At 46.2% G+C, this 15,915-nt stretch overlaps 1 protein-coding gene across 8 annotated transcripts in view; it reads left to right on the top strand.

The window, feature by feature from the left end:
- Window positions 1-15,915, top strand: part of Pi3K68D (phosphatidylinositol-4-phosphate 3-kinase catalytic subunit Pi3K68D) — a 212,754-nt gene that overhangs the window by 64,372 nt on the left and 132,467 nt on the right. For 3 of the 8 annotated variants that reach the window (XM_067757290.1, XM_067757292.1, XM_067757293.1), the window contains exon 1: window positions 11,102-11,555. The exons of 4 other annotated variants lie outside the window; for them this stretch is intronic. The gene's annotated coding sequence lies outside the window, so the exon portion shown is untranslated. Of the gene's footprint in view, window positions 1-11,101; window positions 11,556-15,915 lie in introns of those variants that run through there. One more of the 8 variants, XM_067757291.1, reaches the window with a different exon arrangement.

The raw sequence follows: 15,915 nt of genomic DNA, 5'->3' as shown, positions 1-15,915 counted from the left end.
AGGTTTCGCGAGGCGAAAAAACTGGAGAGATCAGGGAGGTAGCCGTTTATTTTATTGCATAGCTCATCGATCTGTGGGCCTGGGCCTGTGGCCATTACTGTGCAGTCATCGGCGTAGGAAACGATTGTGACTCCTTCCGGTGGTGAAGGTAGCTTAGATATGTAGAAATTAAACAAAAGTGGGGATAGGACACCACCCTGTGGCACCCCTTGTTTAATTCTCCTTGGCTTTGATGTTTCGTTTCTAAATAGCACCGATGCCTGCCGACCACCCAGATAATTTGCGGTCCACCTTTTAAGACATGGGGGAAGGGTAGACCCTTCCAGGTCTTGCAGTAACGAGCCATGGTTGACCGTATCAAAAGCTTTTGATAGGTCTAGCGCTACGAGTACTGTTCTATGGTGGGGGTTTTGATTTAAACCGCAATTTATCTGGGTGCTAATGGCATTTAGCGCGGAGGTAGTGCTATGGAGTTTTCTGAAGCCATGCTGATGGGAGGCTAGTTGCAAATTTGCTTGGAAATAAGGGAGCAAAATGGCATCGAGCGTCTTTGCTACTGGCGATAGGAGAGATATCGGACGATACGACTCTCCTATGTTAGCTGGTTTACCAGGCTTTAGTAGCGGGACCACCTTGGCCATTCTCCATTTCTCGGGCATGACAAAGGTGGAAAGAGACAGGTTGAAGACCTGCGCTAAATATTTGAAACCCTCTTTCCCTAGGCTTTTAAGCATCGGCATGGCTATGCCGTCTGGGCCCACTGCTTTGGATGGTTTAGCGCGACCAATGGCGTCCTCAACCTCTTTAGCGGTGATGGTGATTGGTGACGCGCTGAATTTGTGTTTATGTGCGTGTCTCTTGGCCCTCCGTCTAACTTTGTCGACCGTAGAATGCATTATAAATTGTCGGCAGAAAGCGCTCGCGCATTTTTTCGCATCCGACAGCACTTTGTCGCCAAAGGCGATAGAAACTTTGTCTTTGGGCTTAGTCGGATTCGATAGGGACTTTACGGTGGACCAAAGTTTACCCACACCGGTATAGAGGTTACAAACTCTTAGGTGCTCCTCCCATTTCGCCCGCTTGTGTTCATCCACAAGCAATCTGATGCGTTGGTTTATATCCCTTATTTGGGGGTCGCCTGGATCAAGCTGCCTTATAAGGTCACGTTCTCTCGCTAAGTTTGCGGCCTCCGCCGGGAAGTGGGGCCGGATTTCGGGAATTCTCCCGGCGGGAATGAAACGTGCCGAGGCGGATTCAATGACCTTGTGGAAGGCACGCTCCCCTTGGCGGGCATCAGTCGGGATAGGGAGGGCAGCAAAGAGGTTGTCTGTAAATGATTTATATTCTTCCCACTTTCCTTTTTTAAAGTTTATGAAAGTGCGTTTTTCGGTGACGATGAAGTCGGCGGTACGCTCGAGCGAAACAAGTATAGGCAGGTGGTCGGATGCCAATGATACCATCGGCTGCCAGTTGACGCAGTTTACGAGTTCTGCGCTCACGATTGAGATATCTGGCGAACTGTGACAGCTTCCTACCATACGTGTGGGGGCGTCTCCGTTTATTGTGTAGAACGTCGTTTCTTCTATTTGATCCGCCAACATCTCGCCCCTACTGTCCGCCCGCAAATTTGAATGCCATAGATCATGATGGGCATTGAAGTCGCCTAAAATAATGCGATTGTTTCCAGTGAGTAAGGCTCTGATATTAGGGCGGTATCCACCGGGGCAACAGGTGGCAGGGGGATGCAGATGTTGATGATTTCTAGGTTTGCATCGCCTGACCGGACAGATAGGCCTTGACGTTCTAAGACATTGTCACTGCGGTCGATGCCAGGATCAAATATATGATATTGCACAGAGTGGTGTATAATAAACGCGAGGCCGCCTCCATTTCCGCTCTCGCGGTCTTTCCTGTGGACATTATAACCAGAGCAGGTCTGCAATGCAGATCTTGCTGTGAGTTTAGTCTCTTGAATCGCAGCAATGCGGATGTTGTGCCGCTTCATGAAATCGACTATCTCCGTAATGTTGTTGTTGTTGTTGTAGCAGTGCTTCGCCCCACCTAACAGACGCGACCGATCACAAACTGTCATCAATATCCTCTAACGGGAGTCCAAGGAAACTTGCTGTTTCAACAGGGGTGGACCATAGGGAAAGGGGTGTTAGAGGCGTTGGTTCCACATTACAATTAAAGAATTGGTTGGTGTCATGTGGGGACACATTGCAAGCGGGGCATACATTTTGTATGTCGGGGTTGATTCTGGATAGGTAAGAGTTTAACCTGTTACAGTATCCAGAACGAAGTTGAGCCAGAGTGACACGCGTTTCCCTGGGGAGTATGCGTTCCTCTTCCGCAAGTTTTGGATACTTTACTTTGAGTACTGGGTTCACCGGGCAATTCCCGGCATAAAGGTCCGACGCCTGTTTGTGGAGTTCACCAAGGACCTGCTTGTGTTTTTTCGCTTCATACGGCTGTGTTCTCAGATGCCGTATTTCCTCAAAATGCTTACGGAGATGACTCCTTAAGCCCCTAGGCGGTGCTGGCTCGTCAATCAGATGTCTGTTGGGATGCCCAGGTTTCTGGGTATTCAACAGGAACTGTTTGGTCAGCATCTCGTTTCTTTCCCTGATGGGGAGTATTCTCGCCTCATTATGTAGATGGTGTTCTGGGGACATAAGAAGACAGCCCGTGGCAATTCTGAGAGCAGTATTTTGGCAGGCCTGTAGCTTCTTCCAGTGGGTAATTTTTAGGCTTGGCGACCATATGGGTGACGCGTAGCACGTAATCGGCTGGCTAATTGCTTTGTATGTAGTCATGAGCGTTTCTTTATCTTTTCCCCAGGTACTGCCAGCAAGGGATTTGAGGATTTTGTTACGGCTCTGAATTCTCGGAACAATTGCGGCTGCGTGCTCACCAAAATGTAGATCCTGATCAAACGTCACACCCAAGATTTTGGGGTGTAGGACAGTCGGTAGCGTAGAGCCATCGACGTGGATGTTCAAAATGGTCGACATTTGGGACGTCCATGTTGTAAATAAGGTCGCGGAAGATTTAGTCGGTGATAATGCCAGGTTTCGCGAGGCGAAAAAACTGGAGAGATCAGGGATGTAGCCGTTTATTTTATTGCATAGCTCATCGATCTGTGGGCCTGGGCCTGTGGCCATTACTGTGCAGTCATCGGCGTAGGAAACGATTGTGACTCCTTCCGGTGGTGAAGGTAGCTTAGATATGTAGAAATTAAACAAAAGTGGGGATAGGAAACCACCCTGTGGCACCCCTTGTTTAATTCTCCTTGGCTTTGATGTTTCGTTTCTAAATAGCACCGATGCCTGCCGACCACCCAGATAATTTGCGGTCCACCTTTTAAGACATGGGGGAAGGGTAGACGCGGAGGTAGTGCTATGGAGTTTTCTGAAGCCATGCTGATGGGAGGCTAGTTGCAAATTTGCTTGGAAATAAGGGAGCAAAATGGCTTCGAGCGTCTTTGCTACTGGCGATAGGTGAGATATCGGACGATACGACTCTCCTATGTTAGCTGGTTTACCAGGCTTTAGTAGCGGGACCACCTTGGCCATTCTCCATTTCTCGGGCATGACAAAGGTGGAAAGAGACAGGTTGAAGACCTGCGCTAAATATTTGAAACCCTGTTTCCCTAGGCTTTTAAGCATCGGCATGGCTATGCCGTCTGGGCCCACTGCCTTGGATGGTTTAGCGCGACCAATGGCGTCCTCAACCTCTTTAGCGGTGATGGGATTGGTGACGCGCTGAATTTGTGTTTATGTGCGTGTCTGTTGGCCCTCCGTCTAACTTTGTCGACCGTAGAATGCATTATATATTGCCGGCAGAAAGTGCTCGCGCATTTTTTCGCATCCGACAGCACTTTGTCGCCAAAGGCGATAGAAACTTTGTCTTTGTGCTTAGTCGGATTCGATAGGGACTTTACGGTGGACCAAAGTTTACCCACACCGGTAGAGAGGTTACAACCTCTTAGGTGCTCCTCCCATTTCGCCCGCTTGTGTTTATCCACAAGCAATCTGATGCGTTGGTTTATATCCCTTATTTGGGGGTCGCCTGGATCAAGCTGCCTTATAAGGTCACGTTCTCTCGCTAAGTTTGCGGCCTCCGCCGGGAAGTGGGGCCGGATTTCGGGAATTCTCCCGGCGGGAATGAAACGTGCCGAGGCGGATTCAATGACCTTGCGGAAGGCACGCTCCCCTTGGCGGGCATCAGTCGGGATAGGGAGGGCAGCAAAGAGGTTGTCTGTAAATGATTTATATTCTTCCCACTTTCCTTTTTTAAAGTTTATGAAAGTGCGTTTTTCGGTGACGATGAAGTCGGCGGTACGCTCGAGCGAAACAAGTATAGGCAGGTGGTCGGATGCCAATGATACCATCGGCTGCCAGTTGACGCAGTTTACGAGTTCTGCGCTCACGATTGAGATATCTGGCGAACTGTGACAGCTTCCTACCATACGTGTGGGGGCGTCTCCGTTTATTGTGTAGAACGTCGTTTCTTCTATTTGATCCGCCAACATCTCGCCCCTACTGTCCGCCCGCAAATTTGACTGCCATAGATAATGATGGGCATTGAAGTCGCCTAAAATAATGCGATTGTTTCCAGTGAGTAAGGCTCTGATATTAGGGCGGTATCCACCGGGGCAACAGGTGGCAGGGGGATGTAGATGTTGATGATTTCTAGGTTTGCATCGCCTGACCGGACAGATAGGCCTTGACGTTCTAAGACATTGTCCCTGCGGTCGATGCCAGGATCAAATATGTGATATTGCACAGAGTGGTGTATTATAAACGCGAGGCCGCCTCCATTTCCGCTCTCGCGATCTTTTCTGTGGACATTATACCCAGAGCAGGTCTGCAATGCAGATCGTGCTGTGAGTTTAGTCTCTTGAATCGCAGCAATGCGGATGTTGTGCCGCTTCATGAAATTGACTATCTCCGTAATCTTCCCAGTTAGTCCATTACAGTTTAACTGCAGAATTCTGAAGTGCATGAGGGGAGACGTCGCCACTCTGGGGGTAAGTGACGGGTGACTACGCCTGGGTTGAGGAAGGCCAGGACGCAATTGCTGTTGTGGCCCTGGGACTGGGCGTCCTTGGGCAAGCATTGGGGTACCCGGATGATTTGGGTTTGCGACCTGGCAACATGGCGCGATGAAACCCGTCGAGGGGTTGCCGGCGCGGAGACCAGAACATCTAGGAAAGTGGCACCACCCAAGGCAGGAGCTGCATTGGGCGGATGTCGCAAACATATATATTCTGTGCTGGCAAACGGTGCAAACGGAGGTAGGGACCAAGAGTCTGTTTCCCTGACCTACACGATTGCTGCCGGAAAAGAGGGGGGAGAAGACGGGGGCAGGGGCTGTTGCTCAGCATTGCTTCCGACTCTACTACGAAGATTGTAGTTATGAGTGGTAGCAGCTGTTTGAGTTGTTGGCGCCGTAAGGCGCGAGCAGCAGCGGGTACTTGTTGTGGCTTGCTGAGCAGCGGGGCTGCTGGTAGGTAATGGGGGGGGGGGGGCGCTTAGACGTAGACTACGGGGCGCCCTTGGGCGTGAACAGCAAGGAGCCACAAAAGATTTATAAAAGTTACGTGGACGTCGGGTTTTGGGATCAAGCCCAGAACAACCTGTCCGATGCAACCATCCCTTACACGAGACACACTGAACAGAGTATGACCGTCCTAAAAAGATTCTTTTCCGGCAGATGCAGCAAAACCATTTCTCAGGACCGGGGTCAGGAGACGGACCCGGATTGGATTCGATACCTTCCCGGAGCAAGAGAATATGGAGCAGTCCTGCTGCAAGGAGCTGCTGGGAGGATGACAATTTGTGGGAGGGACGAAACAAATTAAATGGGGTTATACTGAAATGACAGTCCTTGGTCGGGAAAAATCCCGAGTCGCTCCGGTACATAGAACCGACTGCCTTGGGAAGCGACTATCTCCGTAATCTTCCCAGTTAGTCCATTACAGTTGAACTGCAGAATTCTGAAGTGCATGAGGGGTGACGCCGCCACTCTAGGGGTAAGTGATGGGTGACTACGCCTAGGTTGTGGAAGGCCAGGACGCAATTGCTGTTGTGGCCTTGGGACTGGGCGCCCTTGGGCAAGCATTGGGGTACCCGGATGATTTGGGTTTGTGACCTGGCAACAAGGCGCGATGAAACCCGTCGAGGGTTGCCGTCGCGGAGACCAGAACATCCAGGAAAGTGGCACCACCCGAGGCAGGAGCTGCATTGAGCGGATGTCGCAAACCTATATATTCTGTGCTGGCAGACGGTGCAAACGGAGGCAGGGACTAAGAGTCTGTTTCCCTGACCTGCACGATTGCTGCCAGAAAAGAGGGGGGGGGGGGGGGGGGAGAAGAGGACGGGGGCAGGGGCTGATGCTCAGCATTGCTACCAGCTCTACTACGAAGGTAGTAGTTATGAGTGGTATCAGCTGTTTGAGTTGTTGGCGCCGTGGGGCGCGAGCAGCAGCGGGTACTTGTTGTCGCTTGCTGAGCAGCGAAGCTGCTGGAAGGTAGTGGGGATACGCTTAGGCGTATACTACGGGACGCCCTTGGGCATGAGCAGCAAGGAGCCACAAAAGAATTATAAAAGTTACGTGGACGTCGGGTTTTGGGATCAAGCCCAGAACAACCTGTCCGATGCAACCATCCCTTGCACGAGACACACTGAACAGAGTATGACCGTCCTAAAAAGATTCTTTTCTGGCAAATGCAGCAAAACCATTTCTCAGGACCGGGGTCAGGAGACGGACCCGGATTGGGTTGGATACCTTCCCGGAGTAAGAGAATATGTAGCAGTCCTGCTGCAAGGAGCTGCTGGAACCGACTGCCTTGGGAAGCGTGTCCCATCTTCATTGGTATCGCTCTTCCATAACACGAATATCCTGGTGAAATCTTTCACCCTGGTCTTTACTATAATCTCCCAGATTCTTAGGAATCCGATTTAAATGACTATGCAAATAATGGATCTTAATGCTCATGTTGCAGCCTAGCTCTTTCATATAACACAGTCAAAGCCAATACGAACGAACAGTCGGTTCTAGGTGCCGGAGCGACTCGGGATTTTTCCCGACCAAGGACTGTCATTTCAGTGTAACGCCATTTAATTTGTTTCGTCCCTCCCACAAATTGTCATCCTCCCAGCAGCTCATTGCAGCGGGAGTGCTCCATATTCGAATTCCATCCAATCTGGGTCCGTCTCCTGACCCCGGTCCTGAGAAATGGTTTTGCTGTGCCTGCCGGAAAATAATCTTTATAGGACGGTCATACTCTTGTCAGTCTGTCTCGTGTAAGGGATGGTTTCATCGGACAGGTTGTCCTGGGCTAGATCCCAAAATCAGACGTCCACGTAACGTGTATAAATCTTTTGTGGCTCCTTGCTGTTCACTCCCAAGGGCGTCCCATAGTCTACGCATTAGCGCCCCCACTACCTTCCAGCAGCCCCGCTGCTCAGCAAGCCACAACAAGTACCCGCTGCTGCTCGCGCCCCACGACGCCACCAACTCATACGGCTGCTCCCACTCATACCTACAATCTCCGCAGTACAGTCTTTTCCTGCAGCAAGCGTGTAGGTCAGGGAAACAGACTCTTAGTCCCTACCTCCTTTTGCTCCGTTTGCCAGCACATAATATATATGTTTGCGACATCCGCCCAATGCAGCTCCTGCCTTGGACGGTGCACTTTCCTAGATGTTCTGGTCTCCGCGACGGCAACCCCTCAATGGGTTTCATTGCGCCATATTGCCAGGCCGCATACCCAAATACACCGGGTACCCCAATGCTTACCCAAGGACGTCCAGTCCCAGGGCCACAACTGCAGTTGCGTCCCAGCTTTTCACAACCCAGGTGTAGGTTAGGTTGAACTGGCCGGTCCATGAGGACCTCACATAGACTGATTGAGTCCATAGTGTTACCAGAAGTGTGTTTTAACGACCAAACTGAAAAACCCTATCAAAAACCAGGACCTATGTTATAAAATAACTCCGTCCTCTTGGCAAATACTAGAAGCTTCCTAGGGCTTAAGCCACTTGCTGCTTCTAGATCTGGCAGCTGTATCACCCCTAATAGCTGGAGTCTTAGCCTGGAAAGTGCAGGGCACGAGCACAGAACGTGCTCGATCGTTTCCTCCTCCAACCCGCACTTCCTACATCTGCTATCACTGACCAAGCCTAATTGAGAGGCATGTGACGCCAAAAGGCAGTGTCCAGTCAGAATACCCGTCATGAGTCTACAGTCCTCTCTTTTTAATGATAGAAGCAACTGTGTTAGTCTAAGGTTGTAAGACCTACACATAATCTTCGACAGTTTACAGCCCCGCGATTGAACCCACGCCTTTCCCGCTTGGTCGATCATGTGCACCTCTCGCCTTCGCTTAATCTCGCCCAATCTAAACACTGGTGTAGTCATCCGTCACTTACTTCCAGATTGATGACATCTTGCCCGTTGCACTTCTGAATACTGCAGTTAAACTGTAATGGGTTAACTGGGAAAGTCACGGAGAGAGATGATTTTATGAAGCGGCATAACATCGCATTGTTGTGGTCCAAGAGACTAAACTCACAGCAAGATTTGGTTTGCAGACCTACTCTGGGTACCACCGACTTCATCGTCACAGAAAAAAGCACTTTCATAAACTTTAAAAAAGGAAAGTAGGATGAATACAAATCCTTTACAGACAACCGCTGTGCTGCCCTCCCTATCCCGACTGATGCTCGCCCAGGGGAGCGTACTTTCCACAAGGTCATTGAATCCGCCTCGGCTCGCTTCATTCCCGCCGGTAGATTTACCGAAATTCGGCCTCACTCCGGCGGAGGATGAAAATATAGCGAGAGAACACGACCTTATAAGACAGCTCGATCCCGGCGACCACCAAATAAGAGATATAAATCAACGCATCAAATTGCTTGTGGATGAACACAAGCGCGAGAAATGGGAGGAGCACCTAAGCGGTTGTAACCTCTCTGCCGGTGTAGATAAACTTTGGTCCACCGTAAAGCCCCTATCGAATCCGTCTAAGCACAATGACAAAATCTCCATCGCCTTTGGCGATAAAGTGATTTCGGATGCGAAAAACTGCGCGAGCGGTTTCTGCCGACAATATATAATGCATTCTACGGTTGACAAAGATAGACGGAGGGCCAACAGACACGCACATAAACATAAATTTAGCGCGTCTCCAATTACCATCATCGCCAAAGAGGTTGAGGACGCCATCGGTCATGCTAAACCATCCAAAGCAGTGGGCCCAGATGGGATAGCCATGTCAATGCTTAAAAGCCTAGGGAAAGAGGGTTTCAAATATTTAGCACATGTCTTCAACCTGTCTCTTTCCACCTTTGCCATTCTCGAAAAATGAAAAATGGCCAAGGTGGTCCCGCTACTAAAGCCTGGGAAACCAGCTAACATAGGAGAGTCATATCGCCCAATATCTCTCCTATCGCCAGTAGCCAAGACGCTTGAAGCCATTTTGCTCCCCTACTTCAAAGCAAATTTGCAGCTAGCCTGTCATCAGCATGGCTTTAGAAAACTCCATAGCACCACCACCGCGCTAAATGCCATTAGCACCCAGATAAATTGCGGTTTAAATCAAAACCCCTACCATAGAACAGTACTCGTTGCGTTAGACCTATCAAAAGCTTTTTATACGGTCAACCATGGCACGTTACTGCAAGACCTGGAAGGGTCTACCCTTCCCCCATGTCTTAAAAGTTGGACCGCAAATTATCTGGGTGGTCGGCAGGCATCGGTGCAATTTAGAAACGAAACATCAAAACCAAGAAGAATTAAACAAGGGGTGCCACAGGGTGGTGTCTATCCCCACTTTTGTTTAATTTCTACATGTCTAAGCTACCTTCGCAGAAGGTGTTACTATCGTTTCCCCCACACACCGATGAGCTTTGCAACAGAATAAACGGCTACCTCCCTGATCTCTCCAGTTTTTTCGCCACGCATTATCACCGACTAAATCCTCCGCGACCTTATTTACAACATGGACGTCCCAAATGTCGACCATTTTGAACATCCACGTCGATGGCACTACGCTACCGACTGTCCTACACCCCAAAATCTTGGGTGTGACGTTTGATCAGGATCTACATTTTGGTGAGCATGCAGCCGCAATTGTACCGAAAATCCAGAGCCGTAATAAAATCCTCAAATCTCTTGCTGGCAGTACTTGGGGAAAAGATAAAGAAACGCTGATTACCACTTTCAAAGCAATTGGCCAGCCGATTGCATGCTACGCGTCCCCTATATGGTCGCCAAGCCTAAAAACAATTCACTGGAAGAAGCTACAGGCCTGCCAAAATACTGCTCTCAGAACCGCCACGGGTTGTCTTCTTATGTCCCCAGACACCACCTACATAATGAGGTGAGAATAGAAAGAGAAATGAAATGCTAACCAGCAGTTCCTGTTGAATACCCAGAAACCTGGGCATCCCAACAGACATCTGATTGATGAGCCAACACCGCCTAGGGCCTTAAGGAGTCATCTCCGTAAGCATTATGAGGAAATGCGGCACTTTAGAACTCAGCCGTATGAAGTCAAAAAACATAAGCAGGTACTCAGTGAACTCCACAAACAGGCGTCGGACTTTTATGCCAGGAATTGCCCGGTGAATCCAGTACTCAAAGAACAGTACCCAAGACGTTCGGAAGAGGAACGCATACTCCCCAGGGAAACGCGAGTCACTCTAGCTCAACTTCGATCTGGATACTGTAACAGGTTAAACTCTTATCTATCCACGATCAACCCCGACATACAAAATGTATGCTCCGCTTGCAATGTGTCCCCACATGACACCAACCATCTCTTTAATTGTAATGTGGAACCAACGCCTCTAACACCCCTCTCATTATGGCCCCCCTGTTAAAACAGCAAGTTTCCTTGGACTCCCGTTAGAGGATATTGATGACAATTTGTGATCGGTCGCACCTATTGGAGGGGGCGAAGCACTGCTACAACAACAACAATACATGTAATATTCATGTTGTCGATAAAACTTAGATTTACGTTTTATTATACACTTCTCTATCGATATTTGCTAAGATAGTTTACTTTGAAAACTTTGATTATTTTAAGATGGCATGTATAGAATTTAACGAAGCATCACTTATACATATGTATTCCACAAATTTAATTTCATTTTATATCGAACGCGCGAAGGAATCAAACGAAGAGTAAGTTTTCTAGTTTTGCCAAAACCTTTTCTTTTATTATACCATATGTTATCTTATAGATATTAAAGCTTTGCTGTACACAATATAAACGTGAATAAATGGCATGTTGTGATATGCGTTGTTTTACTTTCGTTCGCTCGTTATTCCTGCCGTAACATTTTTTAATATTCTTCCCGCCATATAATCTGCACATACGAAGAAACAAATGGGACGCTACAATCTTCGAAGACCGGAAACGAATACGTCTACCGAAGTGGGAAATGATCTAATGGATACTTCACAAGGAAGCACCGAGATGGAATCTGCCAGCGAAGGAGAGATGAACTCAACACCCACCAAAGCAGACAAGTGTATATGTGAGTTAAAAAAAAAAAACAAATTAAAGATTTACAGCGCTCATTAGCAGAGTCTGAAAAATAAAAGCTAGATTTGAAGCAATCAATTGCTTTACAGTCAAAGATTAGTACCATAAGCGTTAATTCTGCCGACGCAGCCTTTACCAACTCCCAGTTGGCAAATACAAATACATCCGTCAATACTGCCGACGTTACCTCTGCCAGCACTCGTTGTGCTAATACACCCTCTGCCTACGTCAACACTGTCGACGTTACCTCTGCCAGCACTCGTTGTGCTAATACAGCCTCTGCCTACGTCAACACTGCCGACGTTACCTCTGCCAGCACTAGTTGTGCTAATATAGCCTTTGCCCACGTCAGCTCTGCCGACGTTGCCTCTGCCAGCCCTGACAATACCAACGCCGCCGCTGCCAACGCAGCTTTTGCCAATTTAAGTTCGCCATATGTAGTAGATATAAACAGCCAATTTCCTTATACAGCCTCTATTGACATAAATTCTGCCAGCATAGTTAGCTCTATAGCCGCCTTTGCCAACTTCAGTTCTGCCGCCGTTAACCTTGCCAACGGCACCAATGCCAACGTTCTTTCTACTAGTCGTAACGTCGCCAACGTTACCTCAACTATTGGTAACTTCTCAAATGTAACTCCCAACACTAATGTTATTTTCGCCAATCACAATAGTTACCAGCCTTCGAATGTTGCATGTTCAGTATTACCACCAATTTGCATCAGCCACACCGAGACTATAAATCCTAGGAGCATTCACTGTGCTAACCAGAATCATTTTCAAAACGTTGCAAGCAATGGCTACATAGCAGTTAACAATAATTCACCAAATGTTTATGGATTTTACCCACCGTTCGCCTCCAGTCATGTTACAACACGATTACCTGGATCGCAATCGAACCAGCTTGTACAATCAACAACTACGCTACAGCCATATATACGAAAACTTTTGAACTTACCAGAATTTAGTGGATCGCCGGAAGAATGGCCAATGTTCTTTGCAGCATTCAAACTTAACCGCACTGGAACAATATACTATAAAAGCGTGCAATTACTGGCATATGCTGATGACATTGATATCATCGGCCTAAGTACCCGCGCTGTTAGTTCTGCTTACTCCAAACTGGAAAAAGAAGCGGTAAAGATGGGTTTGATGGTGAATGAGGACAAAACGAAGTACCTGCTGTCATCGAGCAAAGAGTCAGCGCATATGCGCCTTGGCAACCACGCTACTGTTGGCAGCCATAATTTCGAAATAGTAAAAGACTTCGTTTATTTGGGAACCAGCATCAACACCAGCAACAACATCAGCACTGAAATCCAGCGAAGAATCAATCTTGCCAATAAATGCTATTTTGGACTAGGTAGGCAATTGAAAAGTAAAGTCCTCTCTCGGCGAACGAAAATCATACTCTACAAGTCACTTATCGTACCCGTGCTGCTATATGGGGCAGAAGCATGGACCATGACAATAGCAGATGAAGCGGCTTTGGGAGTGTTCGAGAGAAAAGTTCTTCGAAAGATTTATGGACCTCTACGCGTTGGCGATGGCAAGTACCGAAGAAAATTTAGTGATGAGCTGTACGAGCTATACGCAGACATCAACATAGTCCAGCGAATTAAAACGCAGGGGCTGCGCTGGCTAGGCCTTGTTATGCGAATGAAAGATGATGCTCCGGCCAAGAAAGTGTTTCTATCGGAACCCGCCTATGGAAGCGGAGGTAGAGGGCACTCCCACTCCGTTGGAAGGACCAGGTGGAAAACGATTTAAACTCCCTTGGTGTGACCAATTGGCGCCGGTTGGCGGAGCGAAGGAGCGACTGGCGCACCTTGTTGGACGGCCATAACCGTTTAGACGGTTAAGCGCCAATTAAGCAAGCAAGCAAGACCGCAGCTGTTAATTCGTAGTCAAATAACTAAGGCGCGAGCATTTCCAACAATTAGTGGTGGAAAACTGACTGATATCATAACTTTCAGCACGATGGTAAACAACTTGACTGCCTTTTTGGAAAATGCTGGCGCAGCCGCCCATTTGACAAATCCAACTCTTCTCGATGAGCTTGTGAGTAACTGCCAATGATTAAACGCGAGGAATGGGCTCGCCACACCTTTCCCATAAATTTAGCGTATCCAAGCATTCGACACTTCAGTAATTGGTTGAAGGAAATATCAATGTTTATTTCAATAGCAGCAGATGTAATTCCACATACTCGTGCAAAAGATTCCATAACCGATTACTACATGAAAATTATAGAATTGTAGCTGAAAAGGTAACTTCGAATAGGGATGAGGATGCTCAACAGCAGATGGTAGATGAAACCATTAATGTCATGCAATTTATAAGAAGGAATTTAATAAAAAACATTATTTAAGTTTATACCTGTTGAAATAAAAGGACCAAAAGGTAATTGTAAAATCATGGCATTTATTGACGACGGGTCGAAAATATCTTTAATCGAAGAGAATGTTGTTAAAGCCGTTGATTTGAAAGGACCACAAGATTTGTTATCACTAAGATGGATAGGAGGAAAAATAACAAGTGAAATGTCTCAGCGTTGTGATGGCTGGAATTTTAAATCGATCGTAGTTGGTACTCACATTTTACAATAACTCTGGGTTATATCTCAGAAATACATATGACATTTCTATAGGGTGTTGGCGAATTAGCTCACCGCAGTCATTAAATTATATCACACATTTTTTTTTTGCGCTACCCAACACAGTCAAAACCTGTCAGACTAACTGAGAGAAGAGAAAGAGGGAAGGTGTCAGACTTTTCCGCAATCATTTCCTCTGTCATTTCCGTTGAATATCGACAGCAACCCACACCGAAGAAGTTTTTCTAAATTGTGAAGTGTTAAATCTAAAGTTTTCAAGTCAATCGCGACAGAGTTTTAATTAAATTGAAGCAAGTTATCTGCTAAAAAGGTTCAGCATTGCGATGATATTATTGTTTCGCTTAATCCAATATTAATGAACTATTAGTGATTGGAAAAAGCATGTGAGTTTTTTTTTCTTCATATAATTGTGCCTGAAGCACCTTTAAAATCCATTGGAATCAGGAATTACCTACGTAGTTATCGAAGGCGACGTGGTTCTTTCCCACGAGGGAACTCCTACAGGGAAGAGATACCCTTGCCTTTTGTATCACCTTAAATTGTGCTATAGACGAAGACAAGTCTTCCATAAACGTAGCGGAAGATGGAAACAAGAAGCAAGACTCGAGAGCAAATTCATCCTCACAGCGAATAGGCGTTTTCTAAGTTCGATAAAAGCAGAGCCCGGACCAATACGCATTAATTACGAAAATAATTAAACACATACAGAGTAATTAACTTACGTTAAAATGTAACTACAATCGAAGTAGTACTTATTATTGCTCCAAAGAAAAAGTTAAAGCTTTCGATGACTTTCTTCTTCTCTTCGGTTCAAATTTGATTTAATTCAAATATGTAGTTTTTCGTCGCACTTCAATGTAGTTTTGCATCACCTCATGTGAAAACCATTGCTAAATAATGTATGGCAAAAATGAATTAACCAATAATAAGTAAACATAAAAAAAAATATATATATATATATATATATATATATGAGGAGAAAGCTTGGTTTAATCGAAAAGAAAAATTTAATAAGAAATTTGCATTAAAATCTTTAATTTGTATCCCGAAACCATACCAGTTTATACTATGTTCAAACAGAAAAATAAATTGAGGCAATTTCGATTTAAATTGAGTGGTGTTCATACAACTTTATTTAGCTTATACAATAGTAATTTGATAGCTGGTTGGCTCATCTCTACAGTAACAACATATCTTTATTAAGACTGTCAAAATGTGCGTGATGATATTAGGTGAATGGAATGGACTGAAAACACAACACTTTGAAATTTTTGTGCATTGTAAGAAAATGTGTTTGGTTTCATTTTGAGTTTGCCATCTTCTTTTGACAATCCCTACTCCAGTGAAATGAAAGACATAAAATCAGCTGATGAGATGCGCCAACAATATAGTTCAGCCATGCGTAATTGACGTTTAAATATACTCAATAAACACACTTTACAATGTTGCATTTGCAGTTTGAAACAATTTATTACGCAATTTTTTTTAAATTGGCAATTTATTATTACAATTTATTATATGACAAATTGCGTAATAAATTGCCCAAATGGTATAAATTGCCAATTTGGTGTGTGTTTGAACCCAGTATTAAACTTATTTGGCCTCAGCGCCAACAACAACTTATTATGTAAATTGCCCAAATGGTATAAATTGCCAATTTGGTGTGTGTTTGAACCTAGTATTAAACTTATTTGGCCTCAGCGCCAACAACAACTTATTATGTAAATATATTAAAA

The sequence above is a fragment of the Eurosta solidaginis genome, chromosome 5 (genome assembly GCF_040869045.1).
Source record: "Eurosta solidaginis isolate ZX-2024a chromosome 5, ASM4086904v1, whole genome shotgun sequence".
NCBI lineage: Eukaryota > Metazoa > Arthropoda > Insecta > Diptera > Tephritidae > Eurosta > Eurosta solidaginis.
Note: the sequence above shows the minus strand (reverse complement) of the source record. Positions and strands in the feature narration are given on the sequence as shown.